The sequence below is a fragment of the Canis lupus genome, chromosome 14 (genome assembly GCF_048164855.1).
Source record: "Canis lupus baileyi chromosome 14, mCanLup2.hap1, whole genome shotgun sequence".
NCBI classification, from domain to species: domain Eukaryota; kingdom Metazoa; phylum Chordata; class Mammalia; order Carnivora; family Canidae; genus Canis; species Canis lupus.
Window position 1 is genome coordinate 65,231,386 of NC_132851.1, and position 22,659 is coordinate 65,254,044.

Here is a 22,659-nt window from a genome sequence, read left to right on the forward strand (position 1 = left end):
GTGATTTGGTAGGCTAGGACCTAAGATTTAGTCTTTCTATCAAGCACTAGATGCGATGCTGACAGTTTCTGAGCTACTCTGTTCATGCCTCACATCAAGTAAGAATTCAGTAAAGTAGTGATTTTAGTTGAATTCATGAAAATTGATTTCCTGAGGCCCTGCTATAACTTTGTCATTCTCATATTTATTGAGAAAATGTATTGAGTGCCTACTCTGTTCCAGACACTGGTAGGCAGTGGGTATGCATGGTGAGAAAACCAGATCCGTAGCAACTCTTACAAACCATGGTCGTGAGACACAACTGAATGCCTATCCTTCAGAGTCCTGTGAAGAAGACAAATATTAAGGAAATAAATACATATGCATACAAAACATTACAAATTGTGGCAGATGCAATGACAGTATGATGAAAGAAACTAAGAGGGGTTGTGAAAAGCAGGTTTGAAAGATGCCTATGTGTGAACCACATGAAAAGGAAGAGAAATGCATTTCAGGCAGAAGAAGGGATGATTTGGGCAGTGACCCTAAGAAAGGAAAGTGTTTAGCTTTCTAGTGAAACCTTATTTTTGTCTTTATCTTTAGATGGCCAGTGCTAACTAAAATACAGTGAAAGAGTAGAAGGGGCAAAGAAATGGGTCAGAGATGAATGACCACCTGCCTAATTTACTATCAAATAAGAGTGAAATACATTTTTAAAAATTACTTTAAAATAATTAGGTATAAACCAAGGCATAGGGTGACCACCCAAGTGCATACAGGCAGGCAGAAGCCAAATCACACAGGCACTTTGGGCTATAAGGTTGTTGGGAATTTTGGTTTTGGTTTTTCCTCCTATGGAAATAACTTCTAGTCATGGGAATAACATAATCCTATTTATGATTTAATAGATCACTCTAGAAGCTATAAGGGTGTGAGAGTGAAATCAGTCTTTTTATAAGAAAATAAAACATTCCAAATATTTTTGGTTTACTTCAGAAGAAGCAGTGTCAAAAACATATAACATGAATTGGAGGAAGACTAAGGTCATATTTTAATTTTGTCCATTAATTTGTTTCATGTAGTTACATGTTCATGTAGTTTCAGTAGTTACATGTACTACTACATGTGTAGTTCATGTATACACAATGGTGTATGAAGTTAGTTTCATTTGTTTACTTATAAGTGCATAAACACCAAGTAAGAAATTCCCAAAAAGAGTTTTAAGATCTTTGGACTATCAAGTGTTACATAGATTCAAAGAATTTTTATTGATGGGACAGTGAATACAATGCATAAGATATGATAAAAAAAAAGAACTTGGAAAAAATATCGGGTGTATATGCTAGTAGCTTGAGGTATAGAAGTAGATGTTCACAGAAATGATGCTCGTTCCTCATATGTGTCCACTGGAAAATTAAAATATCTCATACAGACGATATAGAGAGACTTCAGGAGTACCTTAAAACAACTACTAAATGCCATCAGCCTTCTCTACATTTCTTCTCTTCAAGAAGTGATTTTAATATGCTTTGTTTTATTGCTTTTACATACTAAAGGTATTTCTATAACGAAAGTGAGTTTATGTGCTTTGTTTTAATGATCTTAACTATAGAAAAGCTGAATATTTCACCACTTTGAACCTTTTACAGTAACCATATCATAAAATCTCTCTTGTACACCCTTATCTTCTATCCCCACAAAACTCCCTCAGACAAATTTCCAACACTGTGCTTGGTCGTTACTGAAGCATTAAAAGGGGAGGGAAAGGATTAGGGAAGGTTATGTAGCTGGCATTAGAACAGAAAGGGAAGGAGGGAAGAAAGGGAGAGGGGTGGAAGAAGGGAGAGAGAGAGGGAGCAGAGGAAGAGATATTGGGAGGAAGAAAGAAGGGAGAAAGAGGGAAGGGGAGGGGAGGAGATTGAAATAAAGAAGAAGGAAGGAGGAAGCAGAAAAAGAACTAATGAGTTGGTTGAAATAGAAGAATACAAAGATTACAGTCATTCCACTCACTGGTAACCCAAGCTTGATTTTTAAAAATTCTCTCTCTCTCCATCTATCTACTGGGCAATTGATTTTTTTTTTTAAATCGTCCTTCTTGGGGAAAAAGCACATGAAGAGAAGACTGAATGTTGCCCCAAATGTTCCAAGTTCTCTCTCTCTCTCTCTCTTTTCCCCTCTATTCCTTCCATAACCAAGGAAATTCTGAGCCACCCAATTGGACAGTTAGTCTTGCTTCTCAGAATCAAATTCTTATTCTTTGAAAATGCGGCTCTTAATCAACAGCTTGTAGGAGGGTTAAGAACTCACTCCATCTCAGTGCTGAAGAGCAACCTCACATGCTCGCTCTATTTTGGACAGTTAGGCTGGCCAGTGGCCATAGGCTCCACTCCATGGAGACATGTCAGAGGAGTTGAGTTGTATCTGAGATAGTTTCTTCTCCTGTTTTCATCAATGGAAGAAAAAAAAATCAATCATTCCTATTAGCACTTTTTTTTATAATTTATAATCAGCACAGTTTATTTGCTATTCTGATTACCTTTTTAAAAAACATGCTATGCTTGGAAAGCCTGTGCTAAATGAGATCTTCCCAAATCTTCCCTGAGATATTCCAAATGCATTAAAACGTTTCCATGCATGTATGAATTCTAGATTTGGACCTATAAAACCTGTCCGATAATAATTTGATTTTAGAGCTAGATCTGGAGCTCTAAAGAAAGTTTTAAAATAAGTAGTTCTAAAATCTTTTCTATTCTCAAAATTAATATCTGATGACTGCTCAGGGAAGCATGCTTAGATTCATTGATTGAACTTAAAACGCACAAAAAATTCTACAACCACTGATTCACATTTAAGAGGAAGGGAGAATTTGGGCACTGTTTTAAATCCATCAGAATTTGTATTCGTCTGGCAAGCATTTATACAGTCACATCAGTCATTCAAACATTCAGTGCTTCTGAACTACTCAATAAATACCTACTCCTCTGAGCCCCTGACACTCCAGCCACACCGTCCACTCCTTCAAGATCGTTGCATTACCTAGAAATAAAGTAAACGATTTTTTATTTCCTTCCCAATGTTTCTAATTAGAAGACTGCCACGCTGACAATGCACAATGCTCTTCCATTGCAATGATTCTTCTGCTTTCATCACCTGGAAAATTGTGGTGTGTCAGACCCTCCCCCAAAGCCACGCTAGCTTCTGGCAGTGATTTGGTTGCCAGGGGAACCCAGTTCCTGTCTCAGGACACTGAGGACTGTTCCCGAACACTAGGAGCCTGGTGTGCGCACATAGGTGTGGGAGTGAGGGCGTTCAAAGGCCCCACTACTTCCTGTCTTCCCTCTTCCCCAACCCCTCACTGCATGCCCTATGATGCCGGTTGACTCATTCATTCTCCATGACCCATGGCCTCCTCTGGAAGCCGTCCACGTTCTCCTCGCCTTCCCACTTCCTCTGCCTGCAGCTCTAAGACACAGAAACGCTTTCCTAAAGAGATGAGTGATATCACATCCTTTTCCAAACTGTTTATCTTATCCCCAGTTCACACTGCACCCAGCAAGTTTAATTCCCTTTGTGCGACAGTTGCCCTTCACATTTGTTACACAATCAAATTTATTTTAAACGCATTATGACATCTTTGCTATTGAAAATAGTTCTCTGAAGAATGCTTAAGAGAAAGAAAATGAAGTAGGTATTCCTATCCACCCACCGTCATTTGTCTCTTTCATAAGTAAAGATTTTCACCCATTCTCTTTGCCCAAAAGGGGTACGCCTTTGTAAAACAAGGCCATCTCAGGTCATTGATGCCCCTCCTTCAGCATGTAACAACTGGAGACCACTGGAGTTACTGGGAAAATAAAGGCCATTTTCTGATAAGTAGTTTTGTGAGAAAATGTCTATTTTTTGGAGACAATGTATTTTTAAAAATTTTTAAAGGCTAACTTTTTATATTTGTTGCAAAACACAGTTGAACACAGAAAAGGACAAGGAACATAAATCACCCTTAATATAACCACCCAAGGATAAGTAAGGTTAACTATGGGGACCACTTAGATCATATTTTCCAAACAAGTTTCTATGTTCTCATCTGGGTAAGCAGGGCTAGAAATGGAGGTGGGGATGAGAGAATGATAATCATGACCAATGGCACCAAAGTATTTCTAAGTGGGTGGTAGAAGGCATACATCATTTCCTTGTCCAAGCCAGGTGTCACAGCTGCCTCTGGAGAGTACAGTAAGAAAGGAAACTGGGGTGGAGCAGAGGAGGGTATGTGACCAAAACTCTCCCATTCCTACTTTCCTCTGGACACTTCTTCAAATGGTCAGAAAAGTCAAAGAATAAAATTTAATACAACTCACTATATTAAGTAATTCACCAAGTCTCTTCTGGGAACACACGAAGCTGGTTCTCCTTATGGATGTGATGTGATCATAGATTATTAACTTGGATATAGTGAAAAGACCGTAATCCATCCTTTTCAGTTGAACCTGGGTGGCAGCATATGTTTGTAATCCTATCTTTTCCACAGATGACACAATTCCATACAATTATTAGTCCTACTTTATGATTGCTTAAGGGTTCTAGGGAAATATTTTATGCTCTAAAACGATTCTAGCCTCAAGGGGCTTCCCACTGGTTATTCCTTCTGCCTTGAGCAAATTCCCTTCTTAATATTTCCATAGTTATTTTCTCATCCTTTATCCAAGCTCACATGCATACCAAAAAGAACTTCCCAGACACTTTTAGTATATAGTAGTCATGGTCACCCCAGCCCTCTCGAACTCATTTCAAATGTTTTACCAATATTTGAAAGAATTGTCTTCATATATGTTTGTTTATTGTCTGTTTCCCTGCATTGCAATAAGAGCAAGACCTCCTATGTCTAGTTCACTGCTTATCTCCAATGTCTGGAGAAGCACCTGGCTTTTAAATATATTTGCATTAAATAAAAATATTCATTAAATAATGAATGAATAAAACAATATATGATACATTATACTGACAAAATAATTTCACTGACAGCAATGGACAAAGCTTAAATGTTTGCGACTGTCCAACTAGTCACTGGAAAGCTGAAGCAAAGTAGAAAATCCTGGGTGAACATACTATGCAGATTACCCAGAAGATGAATAGGTTTCAAAGAAATGCTTATTCATTTCCTTTCCCCAGATCCTTAATTTATGCATGTGAAAACTCTTGTCCACTGTGATGTACTTTATAAACATAAATGTTTTTTTATTTTTATTGCCAAGAGTCATCTTACATCTGCCCTACATTTCTGTCGAAGAGGACAACGATGGTTATGTCGGGGAGGACCAGGAGATGAAAATTTTCTGAAGGCCAAGGATACGGAAGGGAACAGAACTTCATGGGATGTCTCCCGCTGATCAGGGGCGGTCGCAGCTCTCAACACAACCCCGTGGAATCCTCCTTGTCATCTCTGTTTGTCAGGCGAGGAAACTGAGACTAAAGGAGTTTTGAATAGCCTGTTTGAATCATATAACTTATAACTAAAGCTAGTTCTGATTCCAAAATTAATGTTTTCTACTATCCCACAATGCTCCAGGATGGCAATCATGTGTGCAAAAAGGAAGCCAACTCTGTTACCACTGTCCAGCGCCTTATTCCACATTACACACATCCAACCACAAGGGTCTGTGCTATATGGTTCCTGGAAATACGAAGGCAAATGTCGATCACTTACATCACTGTGCCTGTCTCCCTGAGCCCTCATTTCCACTGTGCCTTTTGACTTAATTTCCCATCACTGCTGTGAAGAAAAAAAGGAGATAGGAAAGGGAGGAGAAGAGAGAGGAAGGAAAGGACCGAAGGAAGAAAACAAATATATTAAGGCTCTGGGCACCAGGATTCTGTCATTTTTTAAAAGATCTTTTTGGCCTCTTTTATGTAAACATCTATATCTCTTATTATAGAAAATGAGACCAATGAGAGATAGATACATTTATCTATATATCCCTCTCTCTCTCTCTATCAATTATCTATCATCATCATCTATCTACCTACCTATCATTTATCTCTCTCTCATTTCCTCCATGTACATCATGCACCAAAATATCTGGCTCAGCGTGGGTTTCTCAGCATGGTTTTGTGTTGTTCTCTCACCACAGATATCATTCTCCCTTCAGGGAATTTCTAGCCTCTGATTTGTTCTTTATGGTCTTTTTGGAAAAGTTTTTCATGGTGAGATTTTTTTTGCTGTCTCCATAACTGTTTTTAGGAAATACTCATATCCTTGAATAAGGTTAGGGAGTATGGATGTAGAAAGGAGGAGATAGGAGGAGAAAAGAAGGTGCTGAAGCTCAGTTTTAAAAGGGAAACATTGGAAAGGAGTCCAGTCACCTCACCACACCCGTAAATTGGCTCTTAGGTAAGGAAGAGGTGGGGCAGGATGAATGTTACCTACCAGGGCCAGGGGCGTCCTGTGTAACTGTGGCCAGTTTAGCGTAGAATCTAAGCTTATGGTCCCACTGTAACTGGTCAGCACTTTGGTTACACAGTCACTCTCCATAACACCCCCATCCCTGTGCCACATACTAGAACCAGTTGTGTTTGATGTGAGATGGGGAGGATTTTTCTGTCCTTGGCCACCAGGGTCCAGTAGGGTAGTTTAACATCAAACCATGTTGGGTGCCGGTTCTTCTCTGACTGGTGTCTCCTCCAGCTCTCCCTGCTTATGGCAATTATGTGCTTATATGTTCCAGCAGTTAATCCTTTATCTGGTTCATCCTACTGAGACCCTGAATTCATGCCCTTACATATCCATCTGGAGTCTTACTTTGCACTCCTGACTCACTTTGATGAGTCCTGATGCAGACAGTATATCCATGGTTACACTACTACCCAAAACCAGTTGTGAAATGTTTTTATCACCCTAGAAAGTTCCTTGGTCCCCTTTCCAATCAATTCATCCTTTCCCCTGCTCCTAGAGCATCTACTTCCTGAATTATGGCTCTCTAGATTATTTTTGCCTGTTCTTGGACCTCATATAACTGAGGCCTGGTAGTATTTAAACTTTTGTGTCTAGCTGCTTTCACTTAACACAATGCTTTGGAGGTTCAGTCATGATATTGTATGTATCCTTCCACCACACAAATATACCACAAATTGTTTATCTTTTCTTCTGTTGATGGACATGAGTCTGTTTCCAGTGTGGGACAATCACAAAGATGAACAGTCATACACATTCTCTTCAGTAAATGCATAGCAGTTGAATTGTTGGGCCATAAGTTAGATGTGTGCTTACCTTTACTAGAAAGTTCCCAACAGGTCTCCGTTGTAGCTGTACCATTTTACAACCTGCCCCCCACCAACAGCAATGTAGGAGAGATCTAGTTGGTCTACATCATTGCCAGCACATTGTGTTGTCAGTCTTTTCTGCTTTAGCCATTCTCATGGGTATAAAATGGTATCTCATTGTGGTTTTCATTTTCATTTCTTTGAAAACTAATGCTACTGAGTACCTTTTACTTCATGTATTCCTCATTTATATATATATTCTTTGTTGCAATGCCTTTTGCACAAAGGCATTGGTTTGTCTAGTTGCTCATATTTGTATTGTCAATTTGAATTTTTTGTGTAATCTAGATACAAATTCTTTGTGATATATGTACCATAAGTATATTTTTCTAGCCCATGGCTTTTCTGTTCATTTTCTTAATGGAGACTTTTGAGACTCAGGAATTTTGAACAGGTCTAAAGTATTAATATTTTTTCTTTTGTGGTTTAGTGGTTTAGTGTCCTACCCAGAAAATCTTTGCCTATGCCATGGTCTTAAAGGTATTTTCACATGTTATCTTTTAGAACTGCACAATCTACATAGAACTTTCTTAGATGATCGAATTTTTTTCCATAGCTGCAATATTCAGTACAGTAAGCTCTAGGCTTATCTAGCTATTAAGCATTTTAAATGTGTCTAGATGGGGACACCTGGGTGGCTCAGTGGTTGAGCGTCTGCCTTCTGCTTAGGTTGTGATCCTGGAGTCCTCTGCCTATGTCTCTGCTTCTCTCTGTGTCTCAAATAAATAAATAAATAAATAAATAAATAAATAAATAAATAATAAATAAATGTGCCTAGATGGTTACCAGGGGAAAGAAAGGCAGAGGGATGGACAAAATGGCTGAAGGGGAGTAAGAGATACAGGCTTCCAGTTCTGGAATGAATAAGTCATAGAAATAAAAGATATAAGATAGGAAATATGGTCAATGGGATTGTAATAGCATTGTATGGGGACAGCTGGTAATTACAGTTGTGGCGAGCATAGCATAACACATAGACTTGTCATGTCACTATGTTGTACACCTGAAATTAATGAACATTGTGTGTCAGCTATACTTCAGTTTTAAAAAGAAGAGGAAAGGGCAGCCCTAGTGTCCCAGCAGTTTAGCGCCGCCTTCAACCCAGGGCGAGATCCTGGAGACCAGGGATTGAGTCCCATTCGGGATCCCTGCGTGGACCCTGCTTCTCCCTCTGCCTGTGTCTCTGTGTCTCTCTCTCTCTCTTTCTCTCTCTGCCTCTCATGAATAAATAAAATCTTAAAAAAAAAGAGGAACAAAAAATGTGCCTCATATGACTAAGAAACTGATTTTCAGATTTTTTAAAAGATTAAATAGACATCGACGTTAGTGACTACTATACTAGACAGATTCAAAACGTTTTCAGGTTCTGCATTTTATATTTAGATCTAGAATGAATCTATACTTAATTTTCATGTGTGAAGTAAGAAAGAATCATGATTCTTTTTTTTTCCCCCATATGGATATCTAGTTGTTGCAGCAAGACTTGTCAAAAAGACTTCCCTTGCTCCCTTGGATTGATTCTGTGCCTTGGTGGAAAAATCAATTGTCTGTATAAGTGTAGATGAAACAAATTCTCAGTAAACTGTATAAATCTGTTTTTCGTTTTTGTTTTTGCTTTTTCTTTTTAGCAGTTATGCTCTAGGCAGTGTTCTAGATCTAGGAAAATACGGAATCCTCCATTTAAGTATCAATCAAGATGCTGTTATCCCCGTTCTCATTAAGATATCAATGAAATTGGGAACAAATAACAGTCACTGAAATTTGCAATATGGTGGTACATGGTAGGTGAAATACAGAGAGCTTGATATACATGTAGAAAGTTCATGCAGTTTGGATTTAGGGGGCAAAGTTATGGAAGGTTTCCTTAAAGGAATTAATGTCTAATTGAAGGCTGAAAAAATTTTGTCATCAAAGAGTAAGAGAATGTATTAAGGAAAAAAGCATCTAAGAAAAAGAATCATGTTTGAGTACTTACAATTAGTCTATGCTTTTTTTAAGTTAGCTTTCACAATAATCTACTGAGGAACACTAACACTACCATTTTTCAGACAAGTAAATCGAGGCAGTTAAAGATTAAACTTTCCAAGGTATATATGTAGTAAGTAAAAATACCAAGATTATAAAACAAGCTGCCACTCCAAAAGCCAGCCTCTTAACTCCTACTCAATAATGCTCATATTGGTTAATACTCATTCCATTTTTCTGTATTATTTTAATTTTTTTGAACCATGTTGTCAGATCTCCAGAACTTATTCATCTTATAACTGAAAGTTTGGACGCTTTGACCAACATCTCCCCATTTCCTCCAGCCCCCAGACCTTAGCAACTACCATTCTACTCTGTTTCTGAGTTCAGCATTTTTAGATTCCACATATATGTGGAATGATTTCATACAGCATTTGTCTTTTTCTGTCTGACTTACTCTACTTAGCATAATATCCTCAAGGTCCATCCATGTTGTCATTTGCAAAATGGCAGGATTTTCTTCTTTTTATGGCTGAATAATATTCCATCATATATATATATATATATATATATATATATATATATATATATATATATATGTTTCACATTTTCTTTATCCATTTGTCTATCCATGGACACTTAGGTTGTTTCCATGTCTTGGCTATTATGCTGCAGTAAATGTGGAGGGTGGGAATACATCTTCAAAATAGTGATTTTTGGATTTATATCTAAGAATGGGATTGTTGGATCTATTTTTAGTTTTTTGGTAAACCTCCATACTGTTTTCCATAGTGGCTGCACCAATTTACACTCCCACCAATGGGGCACAATGGTTCCCTTTTCCCACATCCTTGCCAATACCTATATCCTCTTGTGCTTTTGATAATTGTCATTCTAATAGGTATGAAGAATTCCCATTGAGGATTTTATATGCTTTTACCTGATGATAAGTGATATTCTATATTATTTAGATAAATGTATATATTAAAGAAGAATAAAGAATATTAGCCTCCCCCCCCTCCTTTTTTAAGTAAGCTCCATGCCCAGCACGGAGCCCAGTGTGAAGCTTGAGCTCATGAACCTGAGATCAAGACCTGAGCTGAGATCAAGAGTTGCATGCTTAATCAAGAGTTGCATGCTTAATCCAGGCACCCTGGGACATAAGCCCTTCTAATTGTTAGATCCATCCATCAAGAATCAAGGTAACTTTTTTTTTTTACTAGAAATTATCTCCATCAACACTTTTAGCCAAAAGCTTAAGCTTCCTCTCAAATAATATTAAAGAATTTTAAGTTAGAAAATTCTATAGAAAAAAAAAGGAAATTCTATAGAGGTCAGACAATTCTGTCTTAAGATTGGTCAAATTTTTTAACCTGAGTTAAGTAAGTATCATACCTGCAGGCCAAATTTGGTCTTTTTCATTCCTCTTATTCATACTTTGATATTGTGATAAAAGTTCTGGTATTAAAGGGTCTAATGCCCTATTACAATTCATATTCCAGGCTACAGTAGGATAGAGAAACTAGTTCACAGAGTACATAATGAGTCCTTGAGTTATCAAGGGCTGGTTGTAATAAACTAAGAATAGTGTGTAACTCACTTCCAAGTCGTTGGTGTTAGCTCTATAGTGCTGACAACAGGGAAAGTAAACAGTCAACACAGGGTTATGACTCAGACACCGTACACGGTATGTTTATAGAAAGCCAAGTCTGGCTCTTTCTTTGTATCCCACATAGTTCCTCCTTATGCTGAGTTCCTTTTGAAGTCAATTAAAGCTCTGTGATGGAAATGCATTAAGAAACATGTAGAAGAAAACAATAAATGTGTCAGTGAGTAGTTTCAATAACAATCATTTGGGGAAAAATCATTATGTCTAATTAGGAATCTATCTCAAATAATTTATTGGCATCATGCAGATGACAATCAATGATCCTAAAGCTAGAGAATGGATACACAAATGTTCTTTCTTTTTTAACAAGTTCTTTATATTATTGTATATATATTATAAATACACTTTGTACAGAATATCTGGTAATGAAAGTAGAAACATGTATCATGCCACATTTCCCACTTAAAGATACATGGATAAATTTAATTCTGCCCACTTGTATTTCATTGTCTGCATTATTAAGCTTTCTTACTTATTGCACTTAAAATTATTTATAGCTGGCAAATTTAAATTCACTTATCCTTGAAAGTATGAACAATTCCTATGAAAATAGAATGTTGATCTTTTATTTGATTTTAAAATATCTAAAATCCATAACAATAAACCACATGAAAAAGGCCAAAAAGTTTTCACAGAGATAAATAAAAGGCAGCTAGAAGAATCATACTGATGATGCTGGACTTCTCAGCAGCGTTACTGAGTATTAGAAGGCAATGAGACAGTAACTATAATGATGCATGTAGAAAAATTTGAAACTAGCATTTGATACTCAGTCAACTATCAACCAAATGTAAAAGAAAATACACTTTAAGGTGTATGAGAACTGGAACAACAGCTCACAATCACTACGTCAAAAAAGTCTAATTGAGGAGATACTCCAGGAACAGAAAAAAAAAGAAGAAAGAACATGAAAGAGAATGACAGGTGGCATAGGAAAAAGTGATGGGGGGGCACCTGGGTGGCTCAGTTGGTTACGTGTCTGTCTTTGGCTCAGACGGGGATTCCATGGTCCTGGTATCAAGCCCCTCATCTGGGGGGGTCCCTGCTCAGCGGTGAGCCTGCTTCTTCCTCTGCCTCCCCCCTCCACACACACTCGTGTGACCTCTCTCACTTTATTCTCTCTCTCCTAAATGAATAAAATCTTTAAAAAGAAAGACAGGGAATAAGAACCATAAGAAACTAAACAGAAGGACACTTTGAGATACATTGAAAGAGAGAGATGCCTGGAAGATTCTACTTTAAATAGCAGAATTTAAATGACCTCTTTCTCCATAGATGCAATGTATTGCCTGATTTTAAAGTGCTGCAACTGCTATGTGTTAATTTTCAATGTTTAAATTATCTATGTAAAAAGCAAAATGACATTGATCATAGTAATAGAATAGGATGTTGGAGTGACAAAAAGAAATAAGGTTAATAATGTAATAAAATAACCATTGGAAGGAGATTAGGAAGTGCAAACTAAAGAAATGAAAAGAGTACAATGGACTGATTTCTATGTTTTATTTGGAAGGAGTCAATATTTTCTATGTTAGGTCAATACATCCAAAGCAGTGTTTTAAATACCTTGTCTAAAGTCATAAAGGCAACTGAATAAGAAAAATACAATTATAACTTGAAGAAGCTCAGTAACCAAATGAAATGAAGAGGCAGTGTTAATTATATTTCTCCTCCTTCTCTGATAAAACTAGATAATTTGTATAACATGTAAGTCAAGAATAGAGCTACCACAAAGTTATAATAACTGTCAGAAGAACCAAAAGCAATCCCTGGCATGCATCTGAGAAATGGCACAGTGGGAAGTGGTGAGAGAGGCAGAAGGCCTTTCCAAATTATTTCATGCACACTTTCAATCTTGATTTATTTAATCGTATTTAACAGTTACTTTGAAAATTTAAGAATGCAGTGAATAAAACAATTTGTTTAAAATTCTATGGTTAAGTCTGTGATTGTTATTCACTGACATTCCAAAAAAGAATTTAAGGAGGCTCAGTTCCAGGAGTTTTGAGTCTTACATGTATATAAGCTTTTTCTTTCATAAGCAAAGCATTTTGAATTTGTTTTTTCCTCCCAGATATGCTTTTGAGAACTTCATAATATAAGAACTCAAAGGGAGAATGTCCTTAAAACAAATATCTGGTTATCATAAGGTGGCTATAAGGTAACATGTGAATGATTTAGGGGCTGCCCGAGAATGACACTCTCATTGTCCTACCCGCCCCCCCGCCGCCTCCCACCCGGCATTCCTGCGTTGAGCAGATCAACACTGGATGACTTCTTCGTGGGATATGTCAGCATTCCTTTTTATTCCATACTATTCCCAGTATTCTATACTACAATTTGCCCTTCTTGTGTAGAAATCCTTAAGAATGTTCTCTTCAGGTAGCAGTGTAACAGTCATTCTTGGACTCCCTCTACAAAACTTTACAGAATAATGTTGGAGGCTTCCAAATGCAGGCTGCAAATCCCTGAACTGTGGGTTATTTGCAAACAGTACACAGATTGAGACCTCTTAAATTCATGGAGGGTGCTAAGTATGTTCAGGTCTGTGGGATGAATCCTATGTAATAGGACTGCCACAGCAACAGTTCCGGATAGGTAACAGTCTTTCTTAAAACCTGAGGAAACAAAGCAAGATGATGTCATCAAGGATCAAATCCAGAGGTGTACCACTGAATGCCTGGGCTTTGGTTTCCTGGATGTTTGTGTGGCTTGTAACAAAGAAAAGAGATCACAGCAGAAGAATATCTGTTGCTCTAAGAACGTCACGTGCATCTCAAGACTTAGAACGTCTCAAGAGTTAGATCTATTTCATTGTAAGACTGCTGAGTGGTCCTACCAGCTCACAGACAGGGCTCAGTCAGTTACTGATAAGATTCAGGCCTTTGCAAATGGTGTTCCCCTTATCTGGAACACTACCATTCTCTTCACCCTCACCCTCACTCCCACAGTAAACTATGTACACAATCACCTACTTATTTTTAAACACCTAACCAGTCCAACCCATCCTTCCCAAATGTCATTTCTCCCAGGAAGGCTTGTTGGATCTCCTAAGTCTGTGCTATATTCCCACACTAGAGAGATCTGAGGGTACCATGTTCCTTCCTTAGTCATCTCCTCTTGCCACCTATCAGAAGGCATTGTCATGATCTGCTTCTCATCTGTATCTGTTCCAGTCCTGTAAGCTATTTAAAGAAATTGTCTTGTTCATTTTTGGATCCCTAGGGTCTATTAAAGTGCCTGGGAACTAATAGGTAATATATAATAATATGTAATATATAGTAACCACTTAATAGAGAATAGGTGTGAGATGAGTGAACGAATAACCTGTAGGTCCAGGACACCATCATGGACATTCTTGAAGGACAAACCCGGCTTTCAGAGGTGGTCTGACCGTAACTGCACAGTGAGGTGGAAATCCAGATGTCAGTTTAGTAATTTACATTAAGAATGATGGTTGTTGATGTGCCTGGTTGCAGAATTTTTTCTAGCCTTCAGTGACTTTAGACAACTAGAAAGGATGACAAATTCTAAACAGGGAGTTGCAAGAGCGTTAGGTGAGATGGATAGATCTATGTTTTCACTAATGATGTGCCAGCTACCAGAAAGCTCTCTTCTTTCTAGAGCCTGAAAAGATCTTCTCTGGAAATGTGTGTGGATGGACAGAGCCAACCTTGCCTTCTTAAATCTCCCTTCTGACTGGCACATTTGTCCTTTGATTTTATGAAAATAGTTGATGTCTTGTAGGTCTATGAGCTATTTTTATCTTTTAGACTTGTTTCACATATATCTTTGTTTTATTCACATCATATAGCTGCTCTATTATTATAAACTCAGAGGTCAATTTATTTCTAGTTTCTTTTACACTGTGATATCATCAGCACTTGAGTTTATCAAGCAATCAGTTTTCATTTTAAAAATGTTTGATAAGCATCTGCTGTATGCCTAATGCTGTGCTAACCATTATATGTAATAGTGATTAAATGCATGGGCTTTGGGTCAAAGTGACCTAGGTTTGGATTCTACCCCTATGAAACAAACAAGTTCTTTGAACCCTCCACTGCCTCATCTGTTACATGGGGATGATTACATTTATTTAAAGGATTTTATGAAGGCCAAATGAGGTGAAATCTAGGAAGTGCTTAGAGCACAAACTCTCAGTAAATATTATCTAAATTATCTGATAATATTTACAACTTAAAGATACTCAATCCAATCAAAGGCACCTCTTACTGTAAAGGAAAGGGAAATTCAAATTAAGTTTCGGAATTAGTAATAAATTATGAGGGTTTTTTTAAAGTGTAGAAAACATTTAATGGATTTCTGTTCTTATCTCAGGTACTGTATACAATAATAGGTAATACTATTTACTGAAAACATCCAACACATATAAAATTGTGCTAGGAAATAAGGGTGATGAACAGCTGAAGAGAGTACATCCCTTTTCCTAGTCTTGCAAATTATCCATGTTGGAAATTAGATAATAGCTACAGGCTGTCAGAACTAAAATTAACTTAATAAAAGATACTTACTTCAAAATAATTATCCATGTTGGATATAGTTAATTATCATTCTAAGTATATTTTCAAGTATCTGTTTCACTTAACTTTGTTAATCATATTAAATTAATCGCTACACAGCTTTCTTATGTGAAAAAAATCACTTAACAATGATACAAGTTCCTTTAACTGTTACCTTGGCAACTGTGAAAGAAAGATAGTAATTGGATATTCTTTTTTTTAAATTTATTTATTTATGATAGACATAGAGAGAGAGAGGCAGAGACACAGGAGGAGGGAGAAGCAGGCTCCATGCCAGGAGCCTGACGTGGGACTCAAGCCCGGGACTCCAGGATCATGCCCTGGGCCAAAGGCAGGTGTCAAACCACTGAGCCACCCACCAGGGACCCCCGTAATTGGATATTCTTGACTTGTTTACTAAGCACTTTCATTCATTCATTTAACTAATGCTAATGGAGCCCCTAACTTGCACCAAGCACAGTTCCAGCTGGGAAAGGGAAAAACAGCCCCTGACATCCGGGAGTTGGTCTACACTATCACCTTGGCCTTGACGTTCTCCTGTGAAACATAAAATAATTTCACAGAATATCAACATCAAACAAGGCCACCCTGTGGCCATGATGTATTATAGTAAAAGCAAGACCATTCCATAATTGCATCTGAGCACAGACAAAACATAAACATTGTCCAAGTCACAACAGTGACCAAATGCCCTCCTCTTTTGACTACAATGGGTGACTGTTGATTCTTTAACAATTATAGCTTTAGCCTCTCTACTTCTGTAAGAGATCAATTAAGATACCCAATCATAAAATTATGCCCACTTCCTGACAGTATCCAATCTGGAGCAAAATATTGTTCCTTCAACCCTCCCCCATATTACCCAACGCAAGCCCAAATCCTGTATGTCCTTTCCAACACTTAATCTATGGTATCTCTTACTGAAAAGCCCTCAGTTCCCCATGATGTACATTCTTCCTCACTGCAGCTTGTTCAGTTGTGGCTCTGATGGTCTTTGGCTGGAGGACATTGACATGAAAGGGAGTATCATAACATATACAAAATGAATGTTTAATGAATCATCTAGTTTTTGCATATATCAGAAAACCTAAAACAAAAATGGCTTTAAAAAGACAGAAGTTTTCTTTCTTATATAAAAGAAATCTGAAGGTAAAGAATACAGAGCTGATGTGGTAGCTCCAAATCAGGGATTTGGACTTTTCTCTCTTCCTCTTCCACTATTCTAGCATGTGCCTTCTGGATTCAGGGTTGGTTCATGGTCCAATATGACTCCTGGAGATGCAGCCAAACTTCTATAGTCTAGGCATAGACTATAGTCGTAAGCTAGGCAATTTGAAAAGAGTAAAGGGAGAGCAATGATGGGAGTGGTTCCCACGTACATCAGCTCCCTTCAAGAAACCTTCCAAGAAAGTCTACACATCACTTCTGCTTATGGCTTACTAGAACTCACCAGCAGAACTGAGTCATATGACCAGCATTATTTTCAAGGAAACTCAGTTGGGCACATTGCTAAATAATACTATCAGGGTTCTACTAAGGAAAAAGATGAGAATGAATATTAAGTAGAATTTATGACAAAATTATTGACAGTAATTTGGATTGAAAAAATAGCTCTGTCTTTTACTTTGGTGTCAATTGGGTTAGTTTATGGTGAAAAAGAAATTTCACTTATAAGCAATGTATTTACAGGAGAAATGGCCTGATTCTGTAAGAAATTATGGTGTGATGACATTACATGGTAGATTATCAGATACCTAAAAAAGGAAGAGAAAAAAAAAGGCAAGGAAAGGATCATTCTACATAGATTTTAGATATTTAAAAACAAGAAGTGTTTGGAGGGCCTGACTGGTGCAGTTGGTTAAGCATTTTACTCTTGGTTTCAGCTCAGGTCGTGATTTCAGGGTTGTGAGATAGAGCCCCATGTTGGGCTCCGTGCTCAGTGTAGGAGTCAGCTTGAGATTCTCTCTCCCTCTGCCCCTCCCGCTCATGCTCTGTCTCTCTTTCTGTCTCTAACAAAAATAAATAAATGAAAAAAAAAAAAGAAATGCCCTAGAAATGTCATATTCCTGGAATCAGCAGTATAAGCTATTTGAACAAGTCCCTAAAATAACAGAGCTCACTCTGGTTGCCTTCATCATTCCGAAATTTTTGAATTCTTATAGACTTATCTGCCACAGGAAGCAGAGGCTCTCAAGTTATGAATTAAATATTTCAACAAATAGTAAATTAAATCAAATCGACATGACAATTTACTTTTTAAATCTCTGTTCACAAATATGCCCTGGAAAATTTTTCATTGCAATCCGTCATCCTTTCTTTATTGGTCTCAATATTAACAATAATAATAGTAGTCCATAAGGTAATTTGAGTGATCATGAAAGATCATATACTGTTCCAAGTGTTTTACACACATCATCACATTGAAACTCCACAAGAACCCTATGATTTAGTTACTGTTACTATTATCATCGTTTTTGTTAGCGATGAGAAACTAGAGCCGAAAGTTTTTTATTTGCCCTAGTTGGTAAGGAGAGGAAGTGTACTAAAGTCCAGTAGTCTCAACCTCACGTGCTAAAGCCTTAACTACCTGATTCTATCTTCTCCGTATCCCACAGGGCAAAGGACAGCACTGACATGAGAGAATTCACCAGGGTACAAAAGGGTGGGGAGAAGCACATGGGCAAGTGATCATCTTCTTTCAAAAGTAACATCCTCCTTGGAAAAATGGATGTGATTGATTATAGAAATCGTAGAAAAATTGGTTTTCTTGGGAAATCATATTGCCTAGACTGTGGTTTTTAACATAAAAAATTGAAATACCCAATCTTTGTACACATATTAGGACTCCAGGTGAGCAATTATCCCTTTGATCAAGATAAACATTGTTAACATTTCTCATATATTCTTTCAGAGTGTTTCTATGCATGTATATCTGTATATATGCATTTATATATAATATGTACATAAATACTTCTAAGTGTATTATTCAGAGTTTCACACCGTACATCCTGTTTTGTTAATGTTTTACCTAAAGGGTATCATATGTTTTAAACATTAATAATATATGTTTATAAAATTTTCCTTGATTTTCTTGTTTTACTCTTAAAAATAGTGGATTCTTTAAAATGTGGACTCATTCTTATACAGTTCTCTTTTCTCATGTGTGTGCAGGTGTGTGTGCATGTGTGTTACATTTCAAAAATCTATGAATGCAGAAATAAAGTTAGACTTTTAGGTTTTGCAGGAAAATACCATTGAAAGTAATCATTTCATGCAGATTGAAATACTGTTGTCGGGGGGTTCCTTGGTGGCTCTGGTTGAGCGTCTACCTTTGGCTCAGGGTGTGATCCCGATGTCCTGAGATCGAGTCTCTCATCAGGCTCCCTGCAGGGACCCTGCTTCTCCCTCTGCCTACGTCTCTGCCTCTCCCTGTGTCTCTCATGAATAAATAAATAAAATATTTTTTAAAAAGTATGTTGTTGGAATGTTTGTTATCTTGAGAAGTAACCAAACTTAATGAATTTTGGAATTCCTATGGAAAGAAACAAAGCTAGGAGTGAAATTATATCTGCATATAGTAAAATCATTTAAGAGTACATAAATAGAAGACAAAAATATTGATTCCAGGGGCACCCAGCTGGGTCAGTTGGAGAAGTCTTGATCTCTGAATTGTGAGTTCATGTCCCATGTGTGGTATAAAGACTACTTAAATAAAACTAATATATATATATATTAGTTATACATACATATATGTATATGTATGATATATATATACATATACATATATATGATTCCAGGAAGAATACTGAGGGACACACTTCATGTTTATAAAATTTATAACTATATTTTTTAATTTCTCTTTTTTTGTGAGTTGTACATGTGTCTGTACTTTTCTGTATGAACTTACAATTTTTTTTTTTAATTCTGACCATGTAATTTCAACACAACATACAGACAGCTCTTGAAAGCATGGCATCCAAAGGCCAGTTTCTTTGTGGTTTAACCTGTCCCTACATAGGGTAGACTGTACAGAAGTGATTTATTCAATTAATTAGTAATTTCTTAACTTAGAAATTTAAAAATGGTTATTTTCATTGAACTTGAAACAAAAGTTATGTTCATGGGAAAATAGAACAAAATCTATGCATACTATAGCCCAGCTTTGCTAAAAATGTATGAGCAACAAGAATACATCAATTATCAATGATTGATAATAGGATCATATCATTCTTAGAGGTGTGCCAATGTTATCCATTTTTAAGTAACCATAAGGCAAATAGGAGCATTCAGCAGCTATGAAAAAGTGGTCTTCACACAACATTGAATGTGCAATAACTGGATGGATAAGTTATAAAATTAAATTAAATTAAATTAAAGGGGCACCTGGGTGGCTCAGTTGGATAAGTGTCTGCCTTCAGCTCAGGTCATGATCTCATGACCTGGGATCAAACCCTGTGTCAGGTTCCCTGCTCAGCGGGAAGTCAGCTTCACTCTCTCCTTCTGCACCCCCCTCCCCACTTCTGTTCTAGTTCTTAAAAGTAAATAAAATCTTTTTAAAAAAGAAAATTTTTAAAAAAGAAATGAGCTAAAGAAAGATTAAGTATATACAGAACATTTTTGGAAATAACAAAAAATCGAGGATGTAATTATTTATTAACTATAATAGGTAGTCCATAAAAATATTTCATAGTACTCTGACTACTTTAATCATCTGACTTCAATATATTAATTTCTGAAATAATAAAATGCCAAATACTAACCTGAAGTCCTAAATTCATAAAGAATTAATAGAATACTAAAATTTTACATGCTTCCTAATTCAGCATAAATGGTTGCAGACATCCTGTTTGCTGATCTTACTACATTCAGACCATAGTGAGAGTCTACAAATAATTTGGTATAGATATGATTCCATTTATGTGACAAATTGGTTTCTGAATATGATACACAAAGTGAATTTTTTCTTTTTCATATATTTAGATATATTTTTATTATACTAGTTTTGTATTTAAAGAATAGCTTTGAATCTGTAACATGAGTTCCTCAGAGACAAATGTCTTCATTATACTTAATCATATGCTTTCTGTTGAAATTCATTTCTCCATCCTTTACATTTTCAGCAAAATTTCCATATACATGAACGTGCAGTCTCAACAGTTTACAATCTCTCTGGATATACCTTGACTCTTTTCACTTAGGTATTCCCTAGTGGAGTTGTTGTTGTTTCAAGATTTTATTTATTTATTTATTTATTTATTTATTTATTTGAGAGAGAGAGAGAGAGAGAGAGCAAGAGAGAGAGAGAGCATGAGTGTGGGAAAGGGCAGAGGGAGAGGGAGAAGCAGACTCTGTTCTGAGCAGGGATCTGGATGATGTGGGGCTTGATCCCAGGACCCTGAGATCACCACTTGAGCTGAAGGCAGACGCTTAACTGACTGAGCTACCCAGGCACTCTTGGAGTAGTTCTTAATCTTGAAAATTCTCTTAAAAAAATACACAGGCCTGGATCTTACTCCAAATCTACTGAGTCAAGAGAGGAAGATGGAGTGTACACTTAGAGGAGGTTCTCAGGCAATTCTGATCAGCTGACCTTTGGTTCAGAGCTAGAGAGCTCTGGTCAGTAGTGCTAGGAGCAGTGTTTGAGAAGTGACTGGTACAATAAATTCTTGGGCTGTGTCCTAAGATCCTCCATATTTTTGAGGCTCCATGCAAGGCCTCCCTCTGTTCAGCATCCTTCATTCTTCTTGTCTATGTCCATATCTATCCCTCATTCCTATCCATGCTTACCTCTGCTTTCCAGAATTGTTACTATTCAAAAGGATAGTCCTCTCCCTTTTATACTACCCTCTGTAGAGGAAACAGAAGGTAGGATAAAATGTGAACTACTTAAGTGTAGGGGCTATTTTGGATTTCATTTTATCATCTTCCTCTACCATTCAAAGTCCTCTAGATCACATATTTTATTTCCTTTCTAGCACTTCACTACCTAAGGCTATTTTATGTATAATTTCCTTGTTTATTCTGTTTCCCCTAAATAGAATGCAAGGTCCTTAAAAACAAGGCCATTACTACTTATTTAAAGTTCTATCCCCAGTGCCTAGAAGAGCATCTGGTTCTCAAAATACATTTTTTTTTTCAAAATACTTTTGATGAGTAAAGGAACAACCTAGGAGGTTTGTTTTTCTGGTATATAAATGCAGTTAATTGTATATGACATTTATCTAGTTTGTATAGTGTCAAATTCTCTGCTGTCTGCAAAATCCATCATGTTAAGGTTTAAAGGGCAAGTAATTTTATTTTACTAGTATGTCAAGATACCTGGCAATCGAATTCATGTAAGGCCTGTTTTTGAAAAAACTAGAAATTACATATTCTTTAGCATCAATACATTCTAAGGCAAAAAGTAGAAAATTATAGACATCTAAATGAAGTTAATGCATTTATTAATAATATAGGAAATGTTACTTATACATTAGAGAATTTCTTAATTTTGGTTTAGGGTTTCATGTGTTGACTTATTAAAACGACCATGATGCAGTACTTACTCAGACCTGAATCTCTCTAAAAAACTCAAGATCAATTATATGAAGAAACACATAATTATTCTTTGGTTCTAGAGCACACCTTTTAGCAGAGTCAAAGTCAAGTTTCCACTATACATATGAAATCAGGATCCAGAGATGAGGCTTCAAAGTGAGTGGCTGGCTAGGAACATTTGTCCAGAGGGCTGCCTTTAGTCTATTAGTAGGAGTGGGAACCATCAATTTTTCAAGATAAAGAATAGTTTCTCTACTTGAATTTCTTGAAATTGTTCCTCCTTGTCTCAGCTTAGTATGCAGAATGTAAACTACCCTATATCACATGTTTTCCTTCTCACGCACTTATTCCAGAAGGCTATGAGTCATCAAGGATTGCTGCATTGTGATGTCATTATTATGATGCCCCATGGTACCCAATGATGAGCTATGAAATGTTCAAAACGGTTAGTTTAACGTGAAGTAGGTACAAAGTTCATGGGCTTGAAAATACTGAAGGAGGTTATTTCACTCACTCTGTGAGTAGCACTATTTATAAGAGTCACTTGGTTCTTCGATGTGATTAATGCAATGTAACTATCATAATGCCGAGGTTAATAATACTAGTTACCATTTATTGAGCTCTCCAGGTATGCTAGGTTTTGTGTTGTTTATG

The 22,659-nt window shown here is 36.9% G+C and overlaps 1 long non-coding RNA gene across 2 annotated transcripts; it reads right to left on the minus strand.

Annotated features, from left to right (window-relative positions):
* Window positions 1–922: 922 nt before the first annotated feature.
* LOC140604225 (uncharacterized) lies at window positions 923–22,372 on the minus strand. Of its 2 annotated transcripts, XR_012007230.1 has the most exons (4): window positions 22,093–22,372; window positions 2,957–3,015; window positions 2,287–2,418; window positions 923–1,385 (listed from the first exon to the last, which is right to left on the minus strand). It is a non-coding gene; the product is annotated as an uncharacterized lncRNA (long non-coding RNA). The 2 variants fall into 2 exon arrangements; XR_012007229.1 differs by having other exon boundaries at window positions 923–2,418; window positions 22,093–22,370.
* Window positions 22,373–22,659: the final 287 nt, after the last annotated feature.